Source organism: Penaeus monodon, chromosome 41 (assembly GCF_015228065.2).
Source record: "Penaeus monodon isolate SGIC_2016 chromosome 41, NSTDA_Pmon_1, whole genome shotgun sequence".
In the NCBI taxonomy this organism is placed as follows: domain Eukaryota; kingdom Metazoa; phylum Arthropoda; class Malacostraca; order Decapoda; family Penaeidae; genus Penaeus; species Penaeus monodon.
Genome location: NC_051426.1, coordinates 2851504 through 2874275, shown reverse-complemented (window position 1 = coordinate 2874275; position 22772 = coordinate 2851504). Strand labels below are relative to the sequence as shown.

The window sequence follows — 22772 nt, the reverse complement described above, 5'->3', positions numbered from 1 at the left end:
CCACCCAATATTTTTCTTTGTTTGCTTGATCAAAAAAAATTCCATATTCCAATCTAATTTTTTAACTCCAAAATAGTCGAAAATAGTATTTCCCAAATTTATCAATTACTATTTATGAAACTTCAACTTTTTCCTTTTTAGATTCTTTTTAATCGGTTATTTAAAAGGGGTTAAAAAATGTTCATCTGCCCCCTTTTGTTCCATTGTGGGGGGGTTTTCTCTCAAAAGAGTGCTTTACTCTATTTTTATTAAAATTTTTTCATTTTTCTTTGAAAATAAGAAAGGGTTATATTTAAAAATGCATCAATTTACAGAAAAATTCAAAATCCCCCGCATCTGGTGTTTCCCCCCGGGGCACCCACCAATTAAATCCAGACCCAAGCGGGTTAACTTGTGATCGGGGAAGGGGGCCCTCCCCAAATTTTATCTTGGCATTTTTAAAATCCCCTTTTCCATGGTTTTTTTTTTTGGGGGCCCTTTTTTACTTTCCCAAAATTTTTTGGGCATTCCACCCAAAAGAAAATTTTTCATTTTTGCCCACCTAAAAGGAAAATTTATACACTTTAAAAAAAGCTGGGAAAAAACACCCCTAAAAATTTTAACCCTTTTTTAAAAATTTTTTGGGATTTTTCTTAGTCTTTGTGAAATTTAAAAAAAACCAACTTATTTCCCCTTTTCCCCTCCCGTTCGGGTTACTTTAAAATTTTCTGTTTTTATTGAGTCCCCTCCCCCCCAATTTTCCCTTTTGGGGGTCCCTTTTCCCCCTTTTCCCCCGGGGTTATTTGACTCTATTTTTTTGGGTTGGGTTTTATTTTTAATTTTCCACTAATAAAAGCTCTTATTTTAACAAAGCTCTTTCAAAATTTAAAACCCGCATCGGGGGCCAGGGACCACCTAAAACCCCCCAACCTCTTAAAAATTGTCTGAAAAGCTCTTTATGGGAACTTCAATTTTATTAACATACCCCCAAAACCCCCCCCACTTTTAATTTTATTAGTTATGTACTTTTCTTTTTTAAACCTTATTCTACATCAAAATGAATTTTAAATCCGTCACCCCATGGAAACCACACTCGCCATCCTTTTTTTAAGGGGAATCTTTTTCCTTTTTAGATGTGTTATATTAAAAATGGGTTTTTTAAAAAATTTAAATGAGAAACTTTTGCATTAAACTTACGAAAAGGAAAAATATGTCCCGGCTAACAAATCTGACCACCCCTGTTAAATTTTTCCACTTTTCCAAAATTTAAAAAAACGTTATTTTTAAAAATCAACAATTTTTCAAAATTTTTTTGAAACCCTGGGGTTTCCCCGGGGTCACCCACCCAATCCCGCCCCCGTCAAAAATTCCATCGACAAACTCTTTCATGGTTTGGTCGGGCGACCCAAAAACCAAAACCCCCTTTTAAAATGTTTTCCCTTTTTCCCTTGGTTTTCTTATGTTTTTAATTTGGGGGTATCCCAAAAAATCTTTTTGTTTTTTTACCAACTACCACAACATATTTTTTTTTCTTGAAAATAAAAAAATAAGCCAAATTTCCCCCCCCTCCCTGTTTTCCTTTTGGCTTTTCCCTTTTTCTTTATTTTATATTTTTTTTATTTTTTTTAATTTTTTACTAATTGATTTTTTTCTAACAATTCAACATTACAAATTCTAAAACCGAAAACATTGGGTTTAAGGGGGGTTTTTTTTTGCCAAACCCCCCCTTTTCCCCCTTTTCCCCCGAAATTTCCCTTTTTTTCCCCCTTTTCCCCCCTTTTTGAGGGCTTTTTTTTATTATTTCTTTTTTTTAAAAACAAATTTTTTTAAAATTTTTTTCACAATAAAACGAATATTGTAAAACCAATTTGGGGAACTTTTGCAAAATTTTTCCCCCTTTTTGTTAGGGTTTTAAATTTTTTAAGACACGTTTTCTTATTCCCTTTAAAAGAAACTTTTTCATGGGAAAAGAAAAAACTTTAAATTTAGGTATAATTTCAACTTCTTGCCCAGACTTTTAAATAATTTGATTTAAACCCCCCTCTTTTTCCCCCAAACTTTCAACCCAGCTTTAATTCCCTGACAAACTCCTTTTCCTTTATACCTTTCCATGGGGACTTTTTTCAATTTTTTTTTTTCCTGGTTGTATCCCCTAAGCCCCCTAGGGAATAAATTTTTTTAAAAAGGAACAAATCCATGAAATCCTTGTTTTGGGGAAACCTTTTTGTTTTTTTATTTTAGGGTTTTCATTTTTTCGCCCCTTTCCCCCCCCCGAGATTTAATTTTACTCTATTTCCTTTTGATTAAAGTATTTTCATTTTTTTTTTGAAATAAAAAGACGCTATATTTTTGTATGCTACATTTTGCAGCTTCAAAAATGCCACAGCATCTGGTGTTCCCAGGCGGTCACCCACCAAAGTCGCCCAAACCCCAACGCTGCTTAACTTCGCTGATCGGACGAGAAGCGGCTTTCACGGGGTATGATCTTTGGGAAATTTCCCTCGCACAATCATACCTTTTCACATTGTCGATTTATATTCCGGGTTTCCTATGGTTTGTATTTGGGGCTCAAATTCCGTCATGCCCCCTTTACAGCTACATTTCTCGGGAAAAAAACCCCCACAAAGGGAAAAGTAATCTTTTTTCGTTTCTTGCTTAAAAAAATCGCTAGCTCCATTTCTCCACCTAGAAAATATATGCCAACATAGAAAAAAGGGAAATTGAAACTTATCTTCTATGTATTCCGTCGCAACTTAAAAAAAACCAACTTTTTGGACAGGGAACTGTCTGGGCACGTCTGTAAGTCGGGTTGCATTAGAGGGATTTAATCTGTTTGCAATTTGGGTCTAGTTAAACCCTAGCACCATCCTTCGTTTTCCCTGTCCTTCTCCCTTTTCCCGACGGCGTTGATTTTGCTCTTTTTTCCTGTTGATTGAAGTACATTTTCAATTGATTTGTCTACCTAATTAAAAGAGCGTATATACTCTAAACAAATCATACAATTTCAACTTCAAAAATCCAAAGATCTGGTGTTCCAGGGGGTCACCCACCCCAAGTACTACCGCCCCAAACCCTTTGCTTATTTCGCTGATCGGACGAAACGGTGCTTTCAACGTGGTATGATCTTTGGCAATAGGGGTATAACCTGCCCACCCTTTAACCACGCTCCCCCCTTTCTCATATATTTTGTACTTTGATATAATGTTCTTGTCTTTTATCCAAACTTCATTGCCATGAATTCCAATAATTCACTGACATCTCCAAAATCACAGTCCCCCGATCGGGAGTAGGGCCCCAAATTCGACTCAATTCCCACTGCATTATTACCTATGGAAAGTTTTTAGCCTTTTTTTTAGAGCTTGCGTTACTGGTCGGATATTTGTATTGGTTTAATCGGTGTCACATGCATGCAACCACATCTCTTGCTAGACCTTTACTTAATGGGAGGGAAAAATCATAGTCTCATCAACAGAAAAAATGCTGTTACTCTTTTTCCTATTGTTTAAAAAGGTATTTTCAATTCATTTCTTTGCAAAAATAGAAGAAAGTTTGCTATATGCTGTAAAAAAAGCAAATTTAGCAGACATTCAAAAATGCCAACAGCATCTTGTTCCCAGGGGTCACCCACCCAAGTACGCGACCAACCTGCTTAACTTCGCTGATCGGCCCGAAGGTGCTTTCAAGGGGTATATTTTGGGCATTCGTTTTCACCAATCACATTTTTATACATGGTCTCTTTTATCCGGGTTTTTCCTAGGGTTTCTACTTGGGCTACTCCCTAAATCCCCTTTGGGTTTTCCGGGTTTTACCAAATTCTTCCACGCCCCAAAATCATTTTCTCCCTTTTTTGTCCGGCTCTAGAACCTACAAGGAACAATAAAAAGACAAAACTTCAAAACTGCCACCTATCCTCTAAAACTCAGTCGTGATTTTTTCTTTGCTGTAGTTTTTTATCATTTTAGTCTGATGTTCTTAGTGATACATTACTAATTTTTGTTTTTTTACTAACGCACCTTACACTATTATCATTATCGCTGAAAAATCTATTGCTTAAAAGGGAAATTTAATCAGTGTTTGCAATTGCTCTAGTCCCCCCTCCCCCCCCCCCAAATTTTTATCCACTCTTTTTTGGGCCCATCCTTCTCCCTTTTTCCGAGGGCGTTGACTTTGACTTTTTCCTGTTGTTGAAGTACTTTTTTCAGTTCTTTGTCTACCTAATTAAAAAGCTGCTTTATTGTATAAAAAATGCTACAATTTGAGACATTCTAAAAAGCCAAGCATCTGGTTTCCCAGGCGTCACCCTCCAAGTCTGCCCAACCCAACCTCTTAACTTCGCTGATGGGACGAAAGCGGTGTTTTAAACGTGGATTCGTTGGAAATTGGGGGTAACATGAGCCGTTCATTCACCGCCCAAAATTTTTTCATATATTTATGTAGTACTTTTTCTTTTATAAAAAACTTCATTACCATGACATTCATTCACTGACATTCCACAATCACAGTCCCCACTATCGGGAGTATAGCCATTTCAACTCGGGGCGACCTACCTTTGTGTGCCTAACGAAAGTCTTTTGCCTCTTTGACCTTTAAAAGTTGCTAAAAAATAGGTAAAATTTTTGGGAGACATCGTAATCGGTGAAACTTTTTACCTTTACGAAAGCGGTAAGAAAAATTATAAGCCCCGCATGAACAAAATACTGTTGCTCTTTTTGCTAGTGTTTAAAGTATATTTTAAATTCATTTTTTTGCACAATATAGAAGAGCTGCCGTAATTTTTAAAGAAAATGCCCCAAAATTTGCAACTTTTAAAATCCCAAAACAGCATCTGGTTTTTTCCCAGGGGTCCCCATCCAAGTACTGACCAACCCAACCTGTTTAAACTTCGCGATCGACGAGAAGGGTGCTTTAAACGTGTATTCTTTGGGCGATCTAAATTTAACATAAACTTTTACAAAATTTTTTTCTTCCGGGTTTTTTTTTCTTTGGCTAAATTCCTTACCTGCATCCCTTACCCTACTCTATAGGAAAAAACTCACCCCAAAGGGAAAAATCTCATTTTGATTCAATTGCTTCTAAAATCATACCAGGCGACCGATCTTTCCTTTTTCCGAAAAATAAAAAAACAAAGCTTAAAATTTCTATAAATCATTGTTGAAACTCTAGGGTGAGTGCTTTCTTAGACTATAACTTAAAATTACAGAAATTTTTTTATTTTTTACTACAATCTTTACTAATATTGTGATTTTTACTAACAAAATTTAAACACCCTATTATCAGTATTACCCTCTGTAAAATGGGTCTAGCATAAAAGGAATTAATAAAATTTTCATTTACTTAGACACAGGGACACACATTTCCTATTGTCTCGCCTAAAACAATAAAAAAACAAAGCTTAAAATTTCTACAAATCTATTTTTGAAACTCATCGTGAGGGGGTTTCTTTTTAAAATTACAGAAATTTTCTTATTGTTTATACATATCATTACTAATATTATGATTTTTTTACTAACAAAATTATCCCCCTCTTTATATTATCACTGAAAAATCCGTCTGTATTAGAAGGATTCAATCAAATTTTTTTGCATTTATTTTAGTTCCCCCTAGGTTTTCCTTCGTTTTCTGCCTCTCTTTCCCCCCTCTCTCCGACGACTTGACTTTGACTCTATTTGCCGTTGTTAAAAGATATTTTCCCTTGGTTTCTTTATGAAAATTAAAAAAGAACAGCTTTTTTTCATGGTACTTGCTAAAATTTAGCGACTTTAAAAATGCCAAACACATCTGGTGTTCCCCGGGGGTCACCCACCCAATATGCCCAAACCCCCGCTGCTTAACTTGTTTATGGGACGGAACGGTGCTTTCACGTGGTATGATCGTTGGAAATTTCCCTCGCACAATCACTACTTTACACTTTGTCGTTTTAATTCCGGTTTTCCTAGGGGTTTGTACTTTGGCTGAAAATTCCTGTCACCGCCCCCATTTTACAGCTACTTTCTCGGGCAAATAGCTCCCCATAGGAAGTAAATCCATTCGATTCTTGCTTACAAAAATCGAAAGGCTCCAGTTTCTCCAGCCTAGAAAATATTCCCAAGTAAGCAAAGGAATATAGGAAACATCTTCTATTCTTCCGTCGAAATTTAAAAAATACCACTTTTGGACACGGAACGTCGGACCGTCTGAAAAGTCGGGTTTACATTAAAGGGATTTAATAAAGTGTTTTAAATTGGTCTATTCCCAGACCCATCCATTCGTTTTCGCCTGCCTTTCTCCTTTTTCCGAGGGCGTTGATTTTGACTCTATTTCCCTGTGTTAAAGTACATTTTCTTTTTTTGTCACATATAAAAAAAGAGCTGCTATAAAACTCAAAAACAAATGCTAAAATTTAGCAGACTTTAAAAAATCCAAACAGCATCTGGGTTCCCGCGGTACCCTCCAAGTACTACCAGCCCCCACGCTGCTTAACTTCGCTGTGGGACGAAAACGGGTTTTTAAAGGGGGGGATATCGTTGGCAAAACGGTATAACACGACCAGCCTAACACACTGCTCACCCCACTTCTCATATATTTATGTACTTTGATATAATTTTCTTGTCTTTTTTATCCCAAAACTTCATTCCCATAAATTTCCCAAATTTTCACTGACATCTCCACAATCCAGTCGACCACACGGAGTATGGCCCAATTCTGCCCAAATTTGCCACGCTTTATTCCTATGGCAAGTCTTTTACCTTTTTTTTTAAGCGTGCGTTTGATCGGATATTATTGTATGGGGTTTAAAATCGGGTACCATGCATGAAAACCCATCTCTTGCATAGTACCGTTACGTAAGTGGGGGAATAAATCTTTCCCCAGTCCATAAGAGAAATGCTGATTCTCATTTCCATTGATTAAAGTGTTTTTCAATTCATTTTTTTGCCAAATGAAGAAAAAGTTTTCTATAGCGTAAAAAAATGAAATCAATTTAGCAAAACTTCAAAAAATGCCAACAGCATCTGGTTTTTCCCAGGGGTCCCCTCCAATACGACCGCCCCAAACCGTTTAAACTTCGCTGATCGGCCCGGAAGCGGTCTTTCAAGTGGTTTTCTTTGGCATTCTTTTTCACACACCCAAATTTTTATCCTGGTCTCTTTATATTCCTGTTTCCTAGGTTTTCTACTTGGGCTTCCCTAAATCCCCTTGGTTTCCAGGGTTCCAAAAATTTTACACAAAGCAAAATCTTTTCTACCATTTTTTCCGCTCTAAAACACACAAGGAACAATACAAAGACAAACTTCAAAACTGCCCCTAATTCCGAAAAACTCCTTTCGTGAGTCTTTTCTTTGACTGATATTTTTTAGCCCCTTTTTCTTGGGATGTTCTTGTAATATCATTTCTAATATTAATTTTTTTTTAAAGCACACACATCACTATTTTCATTACGTCTGAAAATCGATTTCATTAGAAGGAAATTTAAACAGTGTTTTCAATTGCTCTAGTCCCCTCCCCCTCCCCCCTCCCCTAATTTTTCCCCTCTTTTCGGCCCCTCCTTTTCCCTTTTTTCCCACGGCGTTTTACTTTGCTTATTTCCTGTTGATTGAAGACATTTTCATTTTATTTTCTACATTTAATTAAGAAAGCTGCTATTATTTTTATCAAAGCTCAATTTACAACATTTTTAAAAACCAACGCATCTGTGTTCCCCGGCGGTCACCCCTCCAAGTACTGACCGACCCAACGCTGCTTAACTTCGCTGTCGGACAAAGCGGGGCTTTCAACGTGGTATGATCGTTTTGGGAATTGTGAGGGGAACTGAGCCACTTCAATCACCGCCCACCCCTTTTTCATATTTTAGTGTAGTTACATTTTCTTTTTTAAAAAAAACTTCTTACCAGACATTCTTCACTGACATCTCCACAATCCGTCCCCCCTTCGGGGGATAGCCCTTTCTAAAACCCGGCGACACTACCTTTGTGTGCCAAAAGTAAGTCTTTTTTCCCCCTTTAACCTGTGTAAGTGTCTAAAAATAGGTAAAATGTTTTTGGAACATCGTAAACGGTGCAACTATTAACCCTTTTTGTCAGGGAGAATTAATTATACATCAGCTAAAAATCTGATTGCTCTATTTGCTAGTGTTAAAGTATTTTTCAATTCATTTTTTGCAAAATTAGAGAGCTGCCCCTATATGTAAAAAAATGCCACAAATTTTGCAGCATTTTAAAAAGCCAAAAGCATCTGGTGTTCCCAGGCGGGCACCCATCCAGTAAATACCCAACCCCAAAGCTGCTTTAAATTCGCTGATCGGACGAGAACGGTGTTTCAACGTGTATTCGTTGGCGAGTCTCAAAATTAACAGTCACAAATTTTTTCAAATGTTTACTTCCTGGTTTCTTCTTTGGGTCAATTCCTGTGACCTCCTCCCCCTTTCGCCCACATCTATGGGCAAATCTACCCCCCAAGGAAGCAAAACTCTTTTGATTTTCTTCTAAATCTACACAGGCACACGATCTTTCCTTTTTCTCGAAAAATACAAAAAAGCTTCAAAATTTTCTATCAAATCATTGTTGAAACCTATGGTGGTGCTTTCTTAACTGAAACAAATTACGTAAATTTTTTTATTGTTTTTACATATCATTACTAATTGTGATTTTTTTCTAAAACAATTAAAACCCCCATTTTCGTATTACATCTTAAAATCGGTCTAGCATGAGAAAGGGAATTCAAACAATGTTTCATTTACTTAGCACAGGGGACCGATCTTTCCATGTCTCGGCCCTAGAACAATACAAAAAAAAAAAGCTTCAAATTTTCTATCAAAACTATTGTTAAACTCACGTGATGGGTTTTTTATTAAAATTACAGTAATTTTTTTATTGTTTGTACTATTTACATATTTGATTTTTTTCTACCAAATTTTCACCACTACTACATATTATCCTGTAAAATCCTCTAGTATAGAAGGAATTCAAACAAATTTTGCATTTACTTTATTCCCCCTAGGTGTTTCCTTCGTTTTTTGGGCCCCCCTTTCTCCCCCCTCCGCGACGTTGACTTTGACTCTATTTTTCCCTTGATTAATATATTTTCCCCTTGGTTTCTTTTTAAAAAAAAGAACAGTATATTTTCATGGTCTGCATACAATTTAGCAGACATTCTAAAAACCAAAAGCATCTGGTGTTTCCCCGGCGGTCACCCATCCAAGTACTACCAGACCCAACCTGCTTAACTTCGCGTCGGGGGAGAAGCGGTGCTTTTAAAGTTATGATCTTGGCAATTTCCTCGCACAATCCTACCTTTTCCTTGTCGATTTTTATTTTCCCGTTTCCATGGGTTTTTTACTTTGGCTGCAAATTCCTGTCACCGCCACCCGTTACAGTAATTTCCGGGGAAATAGCTCACCCCTAAGGAAGTAATCTCTTTCGATTCATTTCTTTTTAAATCCTAAGGGTCCATTTTTAAAACCGCCCAGAAAAAATTGCCCGTAAGCAAAGGAAATAGGAAACTTATCTTTTATGTCTTCCGTCGCCTTAAAAATAACCAAATTATTGGGAAAGGAAATGTCTAGAGCCTCGTAAAGTCTGTTACTTAGAAGGGATTTAACAGTGTTTGCAATTGGTTGTTCAGCCAACCCTCCATTCGTTTTTGGCCTGTCCCCCTTTTCCCCGTTTCCGACGGCGTTGATTGACTCTATTTTTCCCTTTTATTTTAAATACATTTTCAATTTATTTGTCCCACACTAATATAAGAAGAGCTGCTAATACTCTCAAAAAGCATACATTTAGCAGAATTCTAAAATTTCCAACACATCTGGTGTTCCCCGGGGGTCCCCTCCAAATACTGACCAACCCAACGCGCTTAACTTCCTGATCGGACGGAAAACGTGCTTTCAAAGTGGGATGTGTTGCAAATACGGTTAACACTGACCCCCTTAACAACTGCCCCCCACTTTTCATTATTTATTACTTTGATTTGTATCTTGTCTTTTTATGCCAAACTTTATTTCCCTGAATTCCTCAATCACTGAATTCCACAAACCAGTCCCACCACGACGGGGGGGGGCCCAAATTTTTACTCATTCCCTGCATTTTGTACCCATGGGAAGTCTTTTAGCCTTTTTTTTTAGAGCTGGCGTTACTGGTCGGATATTATTGTATGTGGGTTTAAATCGGTGTAACATGTGCAACCACCTCTTGCTATAACCCTACTGTAATAGGAGGAGATAAATCATAGTCGTCAGTCATACAGAGAAAAACTGATTACTCTATTTCCTATTGATTAAAGTGTATTTTCATTCATTTCTTTGCACAAATAGAAGAAGAGCTGCTATATGCTGTAAACAAATGCATACAATTTAGCAGACATTCTAAAATGCCAACAGCATCTGGTGTTCCCAGGCGGTCACCCATCCAAGTACTGACCAGACCCAACGCTGCTTAACTTCGCTGATCGGACGAGAAGCGGTGCTTTCAACGTGGTATGATCGTTGGCGATTCGTTTTCACACAATCACAACTTTTATCACATGGTCTCTTTATATTCCTGGTTTCCTATGGTTTCTACTTCGGCTACTACCTAAATCTCCCTTGGTTTCACGGGTTACCAAAATCTTACACAGACGACACAATCATTTTCTACCATTTTGTCCGGCTCTAGAACACTACAAGGAACAATACAAAGACAAAACTTCAAAACTGCCACCTAATTCACTGCTAAAACTCAGTCGTGAGTCTTTTCTTTGACTGATAGTTTTATTAGTCATTTTAGTCTTGATGTTCTTTAGTAGATATCATTACTAATATTATGATTTTTTACTAACGCACACTATCATCACTATTATCATTATCGTCTGTAAAATCTGATTAGCATTAGAAGGAATTTAATCAAGTGTTTGCAATTGCTCTAGTCCCCCTCCCCCCTCCCCTAGATTTTATCCACTCGTTTTCGGCCCATCCTTCTCCCTGTTTCCGACGGCGTTGACTTTGACTCTATTTCCTGTTGATTGAAGTACATTTTCAGTTCATTTGTCTACACTAATATAAGAAGAGCTGCTATATATTGTATAACAAATGCATACAATTTAGCAGACATTCTAAAAAGCCAACAGCATCTGGTGTTCCCAGGCGGTCACCCATCCAAGTACTGACCAGACCCAACGCTGCTTAACTTCGCTGATCGGACGAGAAGCGGTGCTTTCAACGTGGTATGATCGTTGGCAATTGTGAGGGTAACATGAGCCAGCTTCAATTCACCGCCCACACACTTTTTCATATATATTAGTGTAGTGTACATTTTCTTTTTATAACAAACTTCATTACCATGACATTCATTCACTGACATCTCCACAATCACAGTCCACCACTATCGGGAGTATAGCCATTTCTAACTCAGGCGACACTACCTTTGTGTGCCTAACGTAAGTCTTTTGCCCTCTTTAGACCTGTGTATAAGTAGTGCATAAGAAATAGAGTAAAATGTTATTGGAGACGATCGTAAATCGGTGCAACTATTATTACCGTTACTGTAAGCAGGTAGAGATAAATTATACAGTCAGTCATGAACAGAAATACTGATTGCTCTATTTGCTAGTGATTAAAGTATATTTTCAATTCATTTCTTTGCACAAATATAAGAAGAGCTGCCGTATATTGTAAAGTAATGCACACAATTTAGCAGACATTTTAAAATGCCAACAGCATCTGGTGTTCCCAGGCGGTCACCCATCCAAGTACTGACCAGACCCAACGCTGCTTAACTTCGCTGATCGGACGAGAAGCGGTGCTTTCAACGTGGTATGATCGTTGGCGAGTCTCAACTCAACAGTCACAACTTTTATCACAATGTTTACGTTCCTGGTTTCTTCTCTTGGCTGCAAATTCCTGTGACCTGCCATCCACTTACGCCTACATCTATGAGGCAAATAAGCTCACCACCAAGGGAAGCAAATCTCATTTTGATTCATTGCTTACTAAAATCATACACAGGCGACACGATCATTTCCTATTTTCTCGAACAATACAAAAATAAAGCTTCAAATTTACTATCAAATCGATTGTTGAAACTCTATGGTGAGTGCTTTCTTAGACTGATAACTTAAAATTACAGTAATTTTCTTATTGTTTACTACATATCATTACTAATATTGTGATTTTTACTAACACAATTAACACCACTATTATCAGTATTATCATCTGTAAAATCGGTCTAGCATGAGAAGGAATTCAATCAAATGTTTGCATTTACTTAGACACAGGCGACACGATCATTTCCTATTGTCTCGGCCCTAGAACAATACAAAAACAAAGCTTCAAATTTACTATCAAATCTATTTTGAAACTCTATCGTGAGTGGTTTCTTATTAAAATTACAGTAATTTTCTTATTGTTTAGTACATATCATTACTAATATTATGATTTTTACTAACACAATTATCACCACTACTATCAGTATTATCATCTGTAAAATCCGTCTAGTATTAGAAGGAATTCAATCAAATGTTTGCATTTACTTTAGATCCCCCTAGTGTTTCCATTCGTTTTCTGCCTCTCTTTCTCCCTCTCTCCGACGACGTTGACTTTGACTCTATTTGCCGTTGATTAAAGTATATTTTCCCATTGGTTTCTTTATGTAAATATAAAAAGAACAGCTATATATTTCATGGTACTGCATACAATTTAGCAGACATTCTAAAATGCCAACAGCATCTGGTGTTCCCAGGCGGTCACCCATCCAAGTACTGACCAGACCCAACGCTGCTTAACTTCGCTGATCGGACGAGAAGCGGTGCTTTCAACGTGGTATGATCGTTGGCAATTGTCCCTCGCACAATCACTACCTTTATCACATTGTCGATTTATATTCCTGGTTTCCTATGGGTTTGTACTTTGGCTGCAAATTCCTGTCACCTGCCACCCAGTTACAGCTACATTTCTCGGGCAAATAAGCTCACCACTAATGGAAGTAAATCTCATTTCGATTCATTGCTTACTAAAATCGCTAAGGCTCCAGTTTCATCCAGCCTAGAAAATATATGCCAACGATAGAGCAAAGGAATATAGGAAACTTATCTTCTATGTACTTCCGTCGCAACTTAAAAATAACCAACTTATTGGACACGGAACTGTCTGAGAGCACGTCTGTAAAGTCTGGTTAGCATTAGAAGGGATTTAATCAAGTGTTTGCAATTGGTCTAGTTCAGCCTAGACACCATCCATTCGTTTTCGGCCTGTCCTTCTCCCTGTTTCCGACGGCGTTGACTTTGACTCTATTTCCTGTTGATTGAAGTACATTTTCAATTGATTTGTCTACACTAATATAAGAAGAGCTGCTATATACTCTAAACAAATGCATACAATTTAGCAGACATTCTAAAATGCCAACAGCATCTGGTGTTCCCAGGCGGTCACCCATCCAAGTACTGACCAGACCCAACGCTGCTTAACTTCGCTGATCGGACGAGAAGCGGTGCTTTCAACGTGGTATGATCGTTGGCAAATGACGGTATAACACTGACCAGCCTTAACACACTGCTCACCCACTTCTCATATATTTATGTACTTTGATATAATGTATCTTGTCTTTTTATGCCAAACTTCATTGCCATGACATTCCAATCATATCACTGACATCTCCACAATCACAGTCGACCACGATCGGGAGTATGGCCCAATTCTGACTCAATTGCCACTGCATTTATGTACCTATGGCAAGTCTTTTAGCCTTTTTTTAGAGCTGTGCGTTACTGAGTCGGATATTATTGTATGTGGTTATAAATCGGTGTACACATGCATGCAACCACATCTCTTGCATAGTACCGTTACTGTAAGTAGGAGGAGATAAATCATAGTCAGTCAGTCATACAGAGAAATGCTGATTACTCTATTTCCTATTGATTAAAGTGTATTTTCAATTCATTTCTTTGCACAAATAGAAGAAGAGCTTAGCCCATATGCTGTAAACAAATGCATACAATTTAGCAGACATTCTAAAATGCCAACAGCATCTGGTGTTCCCAGGCGGTCACCCATCCAAGTACTGACCAGACCCAACGCTGCTTAACTTCGCTGATCGGACGAGAAGCGGTGCTTTCAACGTGGTATGATCGTTGGCGATTCGTTTTCACACAATCACAATTTTTATCACATGGTCTCTTTATATTCCTGGTTTCCTATGGTTTCTACTTCGGCTACTACCTAAATCTCCCTTGGTTTCATGGGTTACCAAAATCTTACACAGACGACACAATCATTTTCTACCATTTTGTCCGGCTCTAGAACACTACAAGGAACAATACAAAGACAAAACTTCAAAACTGCCACCTAATTCACTGCTAAAACTACTCAGTCGTGAGTCTTTTCTTTGACTGATAGTTTTATTAGTCATTTTAGTCTTGATGTTCTTTAGTAGATATCATTACTAATATTATGATTTTTTACTAACGCACACTATCATCACTATTATCATTATCGTCTGTAAAATCTGATTAGCATTAGAAGGAATTTAATCAAGTGTTTGCAATTGCTCTAGTCCCCCCTCCCCCTCCCCTAGATTTTATCCACTCGTTTTCGGCCCATCCTTCTCCCTGTTTCCGACGGCGTTGACTTTGACTCTATTTCCTGTTGATTGAAGTACATTTTCAGTTCATTTGTCTACACTAATATAAGAAGAGCTGCTATATATTGTATAACAAATGCATACAATTTAGCAGACATTCTAAAAAGCCAACAGCATCTGGTGTTCCCAGGCGGTCACCCATCCAAGTACTGACCAGACCCAACGCTGCTTAACTTCGCTGATCGGACGAGAAGCGGTGCTTTCAACGTGGTATGATCGTTGGCAATTGTGAGGGTAACATGAGCCAGCTTCAATTCACCGCCCACACACTTTTTCATATATATTAGTGTAGTGTACATTTTCTTTTTATAACAAACTTCATTACCATGACATTCATTCACTGACATCTCCACAATCACAGTCCACCACTATCGGGAGTATAGCCATTTCTAACTCAGGCGACACTACCTTTGTGTGCCTAACGTAAGTCTTTTGCCCTCTTTAGACCTGTGTATAAGTAGTGCATAAGAAATAGAGTAAAATGTTATTGGAGACGATCGTAAATCGGTGCAACTATTATTACCGTTACTGTAAGCAGGTAGAGATAAATTATACAGTCAGTCATGAACAGAAATACTGATTGCTCTATTTGCTAGTGATTAAAGTATATTTTCAATTCATTTCTTTGCACAAATATAAGAAGAGCTGCCGTATATTGTAAAGTAATGCACACAATTTAGCAGACATTTAAAATGCCAACAGCATCTGGTGGTCCCAGGCGGTCACCCATCCAAGTACTGACCAGACCCAACGCTGCTTAACTTCGCTGATCGGACGAGAAGCGGTGCTTTCAACGTGGTATGATCGTTGGCGAGTCTCAACTTAACAGTCACAACTTTTATCACAATGTTTACGTTCCTGGTTTCTTCTCTTGGCTGCAAATTCCTGTGACCTGCCATCCACTTACGCCTACATCTATGAGGCAAATAAGCTCACCACCAAGGGAAGCAAATCTCATTTTGATTCATTGCTTACTAAAATCATACACAGGCGACACGATCATTTCCTATTTTCTCGAACAATACAAAAACAAAGCTTCAAATTTACTATCAAATCTATTGTTGAAACTCTATGGTGAGTGCTTTCTTAGACTGATAACTTAAAATTACAGTAATTTTCTTATGTTTTAATAAATATAATTAATAATATTGTAGATTTTTAATAACACAATTAACACCACTATTATCAGTATTATCATCTGTAAAATCGGTCTAGCATGAGAACGAATTCAATCTAATGTTTGCATTTACTTAGACACAGGCGACACGATCATTTCCTATTGTCTCGGCCCTAGAACAATACAAAAACAAAGCTTCAAATTTACTATCAAATCTATTGTTGAAACTCTATCGTGAGTGGTTTCTTATTAAAATTACAGTAATTTTCTTATTGTTAGTACATATCATTACTAATATTATGATTTTTACTAACACAATTATCACCACTACTATCAGTATTATCATCTGTAAAATCCGTCTAGTATTAGAAGGAATTCAATCAAATGTTTGCATTTACTTTAGTTCCCCCTAGGTGTTTCCATTCGTTTTCTGCCTCTCTTTCTCCCTCTCTCCGACGACGTTGACTTTGACTCTATTTGCCGTTGATTAAAGTATATTTTCCCATTGGTTTCTTTATGTAAATATAAAAAGAACAGCTATATATTTCATGGTACTGCATACAATTTAGCAGACATTCTAAAATGCCAACAGCATCTGGTGTTCCCAGGCGGTCACCCATCCAAGTACTGACCAGACCCAACGCTGCTTAACTTCGCTGATCGGACGAGAAGCGGTGCTTTCAACGTGGTATGATCGTTGGCAATTCTCCCTCGCACAATCACTACCTTTATCACATTGTCGATTTATATTCCTGGTTTCCTATGGGTTTGTACTTTGGCTGCAAATTCCTGTCACCTGCCACCCAGTTACAGCTACATTTCTCGGGCAAATAAGCTCACCACTAATGGAAGTAAATCTCATTTCGATTCATTGCTTACTAAAATCGCTAAGGCTCCAGTTTCATCCAGCCTAGAAAATATATGCCAACGATAGAGCAAAGGAATATAGGAAACTTATCTTCTATGTACTTCCGTCGCAACTTAAAAATAACCAACTTATTGGACACGGAACTGTCTGAGAGCACGAAATGAAAAACTATCTCAATATTTTAAAAATCGCCATCCGATATTCTTTCCCACTTTTTGTAAACAAAACCCTGATGCCGTTTTATTTTGTATCATTTATCGTAATATTTCTAATTTCGTTCGTAGAAAAAGTTCACATCAACTTACATGACTAAAGGGATATGACATTACTAGAGTATTACTATAATAATATCGAATATTTACGGAAACCAATATAAATCTTACTCTGCGGAAATCGATGTCTGCCTCATATTACGGGTAAGAGGGGCCTAAAGAATTGCGCGGGAAATTTGAAATCCAGTATGTTGGCGTACCAAGTGCGCACGAAACATTTTGAAATAAACCAGTATAGCGTGTGACAGTGTCACGAGAGCCAATAGTATTATGTGGAATATGTTTAACCAATCACATGGCACCATCTGCGTGATAGGTATGTATAGTGGTGAAGTAAAACCATTGTAATAACTCTACCAAAATGGAGGACACAAAGGTGCGGGGGTTGCATTCCTCACTATTACAAAGTTATCAGATTATTTTGGCAAATATGAAGAAGCTATATTATTTCTTTGGGCACACGGCGTTTTGCCCAGGTCGGTGAGTTGCCCACATTGCTATTTGCCTTGGAAATATCGTGAAGATCGACACACGTGGTATTGTAGCCGATGGAAAAAATAGCGAAGACAAAACGGCGCAAGAGTTGCGTTTTCTCGGCCAGCGATTACACAGGCACGTTCATGCAGGGGACACATTTGAAACTATTTAAAGTAATTTTGTTTGTTAATCATTGGCTTCAGAAGCATTGGGATTATGAAATCGTCATTAAATGCATTGGCATGTCAAAAACAAGTAGCGTAGATTGGAGGAGTTTTTGTTCAGAAACCCAAAATTGGTTACAAAATCAAAATTCTATTGGAGGTGCCGGTGTAATCGTTGATATCGACGAAACGCTGCTCATGCGCCGGAAGTACAACAGAGGGAGACAACTTAGTCAAATGTGGGTCTTTGGGGGTATTGAGCGTGATTCTAAAAAGAAATTCGTGGTGCCATTGGTAGGCAGTGATAGGAGTGTAGACACGCTCATACCCCTAATAAAACAATTCATTTTACCAAGAACAGTAATTTGTAGTGTTGGGTGGGTTGCTTACCGCAATTTAAAACAACATGGGTACGAGCACCTTGTAATTAATCATTCAGAGAATTTTGTAGACCCACACTTCCCACATATCCACACACAGAATATCGAAAGGGTCTGACGGGACATGAAGGAATATATAAAGCGTCCGGGTATGCGAGATTATTTGCACCAATATATATCCCGCTCCCTATTTATGAAATCCTCTGAAACACCCTTCCATCCTTTTTTCACCGAGGCTCTACCCGCCCCAAGGTGGGAGAGCGAGAGAGGGTCCCCTGCCTCCACCTATTCCAGTGGAGCAAGATAGCTCTTCTGAGAGTGAATAAGTCAGGCGAGAGTAGACAAAACCTGTATCGCCGGTAACCTATACTATAGTTTTACAGGATTTACCAGAAGTCGATATAGTGGAAACCTATATAAATTACATCCGTTTACACAATTATGGATATCTGAACATGTTTGAATAATTTCGCGCAATTCACAGGAAAATATAAAGTACGTACATTGAAAAACGGGCACTTGTTGGTAAATTAGCGGATTACACTTCACAAACAAGCACAAATGCTAGCCAATGAAAACTTCAGAAAATGACGTCAGTCCTTTCTGACCAATCATAACTCTTTACTTCGGAAAGCCCTGCCCTTGCCCACAAAAAACGTTCAGTGTGTCTCGCCGCTGTCAAACTAAGTGCACGTGTGAAAAAAGTGTATTGAAAGCCGGCTGACTTTTACAAATCGCGAAATACACCTACCCCTGGAAATTCTACCATGTTGAGGACGACGCACTTGGGTGAAGCTTAATAACGGAGGCACAACGATATTGGGTTTGTACAATTTAACTAACGTATGACGAGAACCGGCAAAATGTACATATTTATTGGGCGAAGTATATTTCAAGTAATAATCAAAATCATGCAATAAAAAAACTTTGAATCGAATAGGACAATAATATACGCAGTATTAATACCAATTATTACTGATTTAGCAATTGCAAACAACCACAGATGATTAGATGGTTAGGTGTGCCGTCGCCGCGCGCGACGAAATCGGGCGAAAGCTTTCGTAGTTCCGCCTGACGGCTAAGAATTTCAAGCTGCGCGGCATGAAGTCCCGCCACGGCCTCCGAAGTATTTTAGGCTCAGGCAAAAAGCAAAGAGTTCCCAAGCGGTCAGCCATCCAAGTACTGACCAGACCAAACGTTGCATAATCACAATCAATATATCAATAATTACGATAACGATGATCACAATGAAAATTATAGCAAAACCATAACGAATGGTAGAAAACCACAGCTTCAAAGCTGCTCCTAGCTATATTGCTAAAACTCTATCGTGAGTTTTCTTAGTCCAATATTCTTTTATTGCAATCATATTATCCTTTTCGTTCCTTTTTAGATATCATGACCAAAATGCTTATTACTAACACAATTTTCGTTATACCAGTCATATACCATTCATATTTAAAGTGGTGCTCAAGGTAAGGAGGAATCTAAATTTTAAGCATATTTGTTTTTTGCAGATTGACTATTATAAACAGCGTATCTCGTTACTATTGCTAAGTGGTCACTGATTAGCTCAGTTGCAAGCATGCTTTTGATGATTCCATACACAAGATCCCTTCCTATTACATAATCTAGCCTGCCCCCCTCCCCCCGCCACATGAGTTTGCCTGTCTGTATAATATACAGTCATAAATCTATTGTTCACAAAATGTCGGAACTCATTTTCTTTGCATTGACTATCTCCAAATGTATAATGTCTAGCATTAAAACCTCATTTGCATTTTTTACCGTGACTCTGAAAGTTAGGCAGTGAATCAGTGTGAACTTTCTACTCCTTGCGTAAATATTGCACAGAGAGAAAATCCCTGAGGGTATTCGAATATGTAAATGGTAAAAGGTGGTTTTTATTTTAGTGGCTGATGTGAAGGGCTCTTGTAAACAGATAACGTTATTGCTATGAATATAAAATAAGTCATTAATTCTACGGTTGACACCACGTATATTCCGTGAAAGAAAAACACTTTTCTTGTCTCCCACCACATCCTATGATTAGCTGATTGGTCAGATTTGAATTTGCTGAAGCCCTTTAGTCTGTATATTTCTTGTACAGCATTACATATCTGTGTTGCATCTTGTTTATTTACACCGATTCTACGCGCTTTCCTCATAATCATATACGTATAATATGTACCTGATATAATTTTCTGAGTGGTGTCTCACGGTTCTTCCTTTTCCTGCACATCTTTGTCGGCGTTATTTTCACTGTCACTGTCGTCACCGTATTCAGATGATCTGTCGAGGTATCGTGCGTAATAATAATATCAGAGATCTCATTCGTATTTTCAGCATCACTAACATTATTAGAAAACATGTTTTCCCTGTCTACATGATCACTTTTTATTTTCATTATTATTATTATTTATTTATTTATTTATCTTTATTTTTTTATTTTATTATTATTATTTTTTATTATCATTATTATTATTATCTTTTTTTTATTCAGCAAGGTCTTGTCTGATGCTTCTTATTTCCTCGACCATTTACTTTTTTTTCACCACTGGTTCCTCCTGTGGCTCTGTTTCCTGGGATGGTGAAGCCCCTGGCAGTTGCGGGAATTCCTGTGGGTTGATGACGTCACACGACACTAAATGGGGTGTGCCTGGGCTGGGCATCGCCACTCCGCGGTCGATGGGTGTGATCGGGGCAGGGGGGGATGCACGTGGCGGTTTGTGGGGGCATTTACGGTGCCAGGCCGTCACACCTTTCGCTCCGCACCTAACACACCTTTTGACGATGGTGACGGTGTCTTCGTTGTCGTTGTCATTCTCGTTTCTTCCAAGGTAGTCCTTTGCCTGGTGAGCTTCTGCACAGACAGCACAGGCTGTTACTTTCCTGCAATATTTAGCTACGTGGCTGTAACGCTGGCACTTGTAGTAGACCACAACCTCTGAGCACTATTGTCGAATGGAGCTCGGCTGAATGTACCTGCCAAAGAATTGGTACTCTTTAGGTGGCGGCTGTCCTCCGTTTCGTACAATGATGATCCTATTTAAGGGCTGTCCGTCCTTGTAAATCCTCCGAGCTTTAAAAACACCCGGAAAATGCATTGCTTCCTCAGCGGCAGCCTCCTTCGGAAATTTGGTAACCACGTATTCCCCGTATTTTTTGCTCTTAGGCTGATAGTTATCTTTGTTCTGGAGAGAAATCCCCGCAAAAGTGCCGTTATCCATCAGGGCCATGCAGTTTTGCTTTTCCCGTCGTACATAAACATAGACGGTAGACGTGTCCCCCGGAAAGGTCAGTCTAATGTACCTGTCCCAGGGGGCTATGGGTTCGCGTTGTTTGGTCTTTTCTCAGTTTGCTTTCTCGGTCAAGTTGCTGGTCTTCACTTTCTTCCTCCTCGTCTGAACGAGTTGGAATTCCTCGTCATCAATATCAGGGTCGGCAGGCGAATCCACACTGTTCATATCCCTGTGCTTAGTAGAATCAATCCCTCCCATAGGGTGGAGGGTTGAGGGGGTGGTAGTTGGCACTGCGGGGGCCCGGAACATGTGGTGGTTGTCCGCTTCTGAGGTGATTAATTTCCAGCGATCGTGCGTAGGGAGGGTGCGAGCGCCAGGTCAAGTGCTGTCACGCATACACTCATCAGGGCTCGGCAACGGTCGTTTGTACAGCACCCTGTTACTCTGGCACCACACTCAGTATTAGTAATTTTTTACTAAACACTTTTTTTTAGATGCCCTGATCATAATATTCGACACAGTTTTGTAAATGTACACCCACACACACTACGCACACTCTGGGTAATAGGACAATCCAGGTGAGGTGGTTTATCACCGTAAAATCGTCCAGAACATAGGAGGAATCCTGATGAGGTCCTGCCTTGGTGTTACTAGGCTTAGAACTGAGTGTGATTAGTCGTTTCCGAAAGTTGGCTCTTTAACCCGTAGATTTTCAACGAAGTAGGCATGTATAGAGTTTTATCAACTGAGTTATTTTTTATTTTTTATTTTTTTAACAATTACTATTCTGTGCTAATTTTATTTCAGTCCGTTGTACCCTGCAAATTCCCTTATATATTTCATTCCCTCCGCTACTATCGGAACGATCCTATGAAGACTCCTTGTCACAAGAACAAATTAGATGATATAACTATTGTCTGTGAAGACCCGATTGTCATGCACGTAAAATGTACCACTTTTGTCAATGGCAACGTGGCCTTTAGAAAGAAAATTTAGAACTCCATAAAGTTTGATATGATCAGAGCGAATCTGGTCTTCATTTTCTGTGCAAACCTTCGGTTTTCCAGTTAGCAACTTCACCCCACAGGCTGGGTAGGTGGGGTTGGGGTGCAAATTACATTTCATTTCTGCCTATTTAAATATAGATATAAAGTAATTTCGTGACGATTTAGTCACCGATATACCATGCGGTTTGCATAGTAATTGCAGTTACTATCGCACCTCACGGCGTTAAGTTCAACAAACATCTACGTAAAAGGCCTGTTCTGGCAGGATAAATCTTTCACTGGTTCCTTATTTAATCTATTTTTATTTATTTATTTACTTATTTTGGGGTAAGGAAACAAGTAGTTTCAGAGGCAGAATATAAATATACCGAATGAAGTACATTGTATTGAATTCATAGTGTACAGGTGTCCTTAAGAAAAAATGGATGGTGTGCTTTATTTTTTAAAAAGTACCATACCATCGCTCTTTTGAAATGTAATTGTTAATATTTTGCAAGTGACGATCCCTTTTGTGCATTAAAACGACGTCCGAGTTGTATTGGATGACACTGTTAAATTCCGCTTTTAAAAATACAGACGTATGAATGTGTTTGCATGTATATAACAATACACACGTACAATGTATATGCTCTCTCTTAATTTTCACTGGATATCTATTTTATCTGGAGATATATTGCAGTTCAA

General features: G+C 38.3%; 9 non-coding genes across 9 annotated transcripts; all 9 read right to left on the bottom strand.

Annotated features, from left to right (window-relative positions):
• Nucleotides 1–10321: 10321 nt before the first annotated feature.
• LOC119598764 lies at nt 10322–10440 on the bottom strand. Its single transcript, XR_005231006.1, has one exon. It is a non-coding gene; the product is annotated as a 5S ribosomal RNA (ribosomal RNA).
• Nucleotides 10441–11046: 606 nt separating this feature from the next.
• On the bottom strand, nt 11047–11165 carry LOC119598771. The gene has a single exon (XR_005231012.1). It is a non-coding gene; the product is annotated as a 5S ribosomal RNA (ribosomal RNA).
• Nucleotides 11166–11635: 470 nt separating this feature from the next.
• On the bottom strand, nt 11636–11754 carry LOC119598763. Its single transcript, XR_005231005.1, has one exon. It is a non-coding gene; the product is annotated as a 5S ribosomal RNA (ribosomal RNA).
• An 886-nt stretch (nt 11755–12640) lies between these two features.
• On the bottom strand, nt 12641–12759 carry LOC119598760. Its single transcript, XR_005231003.1, has one exon. It is a non-coding gene; the product is annotated as a 5S ribosomal RNA (ribosomal RNA).
• A 562-nt stretch (nt 12760–13321) lies between these two features.
• LOC119598756 lies at nt 13322–13440 on the bottom strand. Its single transcript, XR_005231000.1, has one exon. It is a non-coding gene; the product is annotated as a 5S ribosomal RNA (ribosomal RNA).
• A 498-nt stretch (nt 13441–13938) lies between these two features.
• Nucleotides 13939–14057, bottom strand: LOC119598755. Its single transcript, XR_005230999.1, has one exon. It is a non-coding gene; the product is annotated as a 5S ribosomal RNA (ribosomal RNA).
• A 609-nt stretch (nt 14058–14666) lies between these two features.
• LOC119598754 lies at nt 14667–14785 on the bottom strand. Its single transcript, XR_005230998.1, has one exon. It is a non-coding gene; the product is annotated as a 5S ribosomal RNA (ribosomal RNA).
• Nucleotides 14786–15254: 469 nt separating this feature from the next.
• Nucleotides 15255–15373, bottom strand: LOC119598773. The gene has a single exon (XR_005231014.1). It is a non-coding gene; the product is annotated as a 5S ribosomal RNA (ribosomal RNA).
• An 888-nt stretch (nt 15374–16261) lies between these two features.
• LOC119598805 lies at nt 16262–16380 on the bottom strand. The gene has a single exon (XR_005231028.1). It is a non-coding gene; the product is annotated as a 5S ribosomal RNA (ribosomal RNA).
• Nucleotides 16381–22772: the final 6392 nt, after the last annotated feature.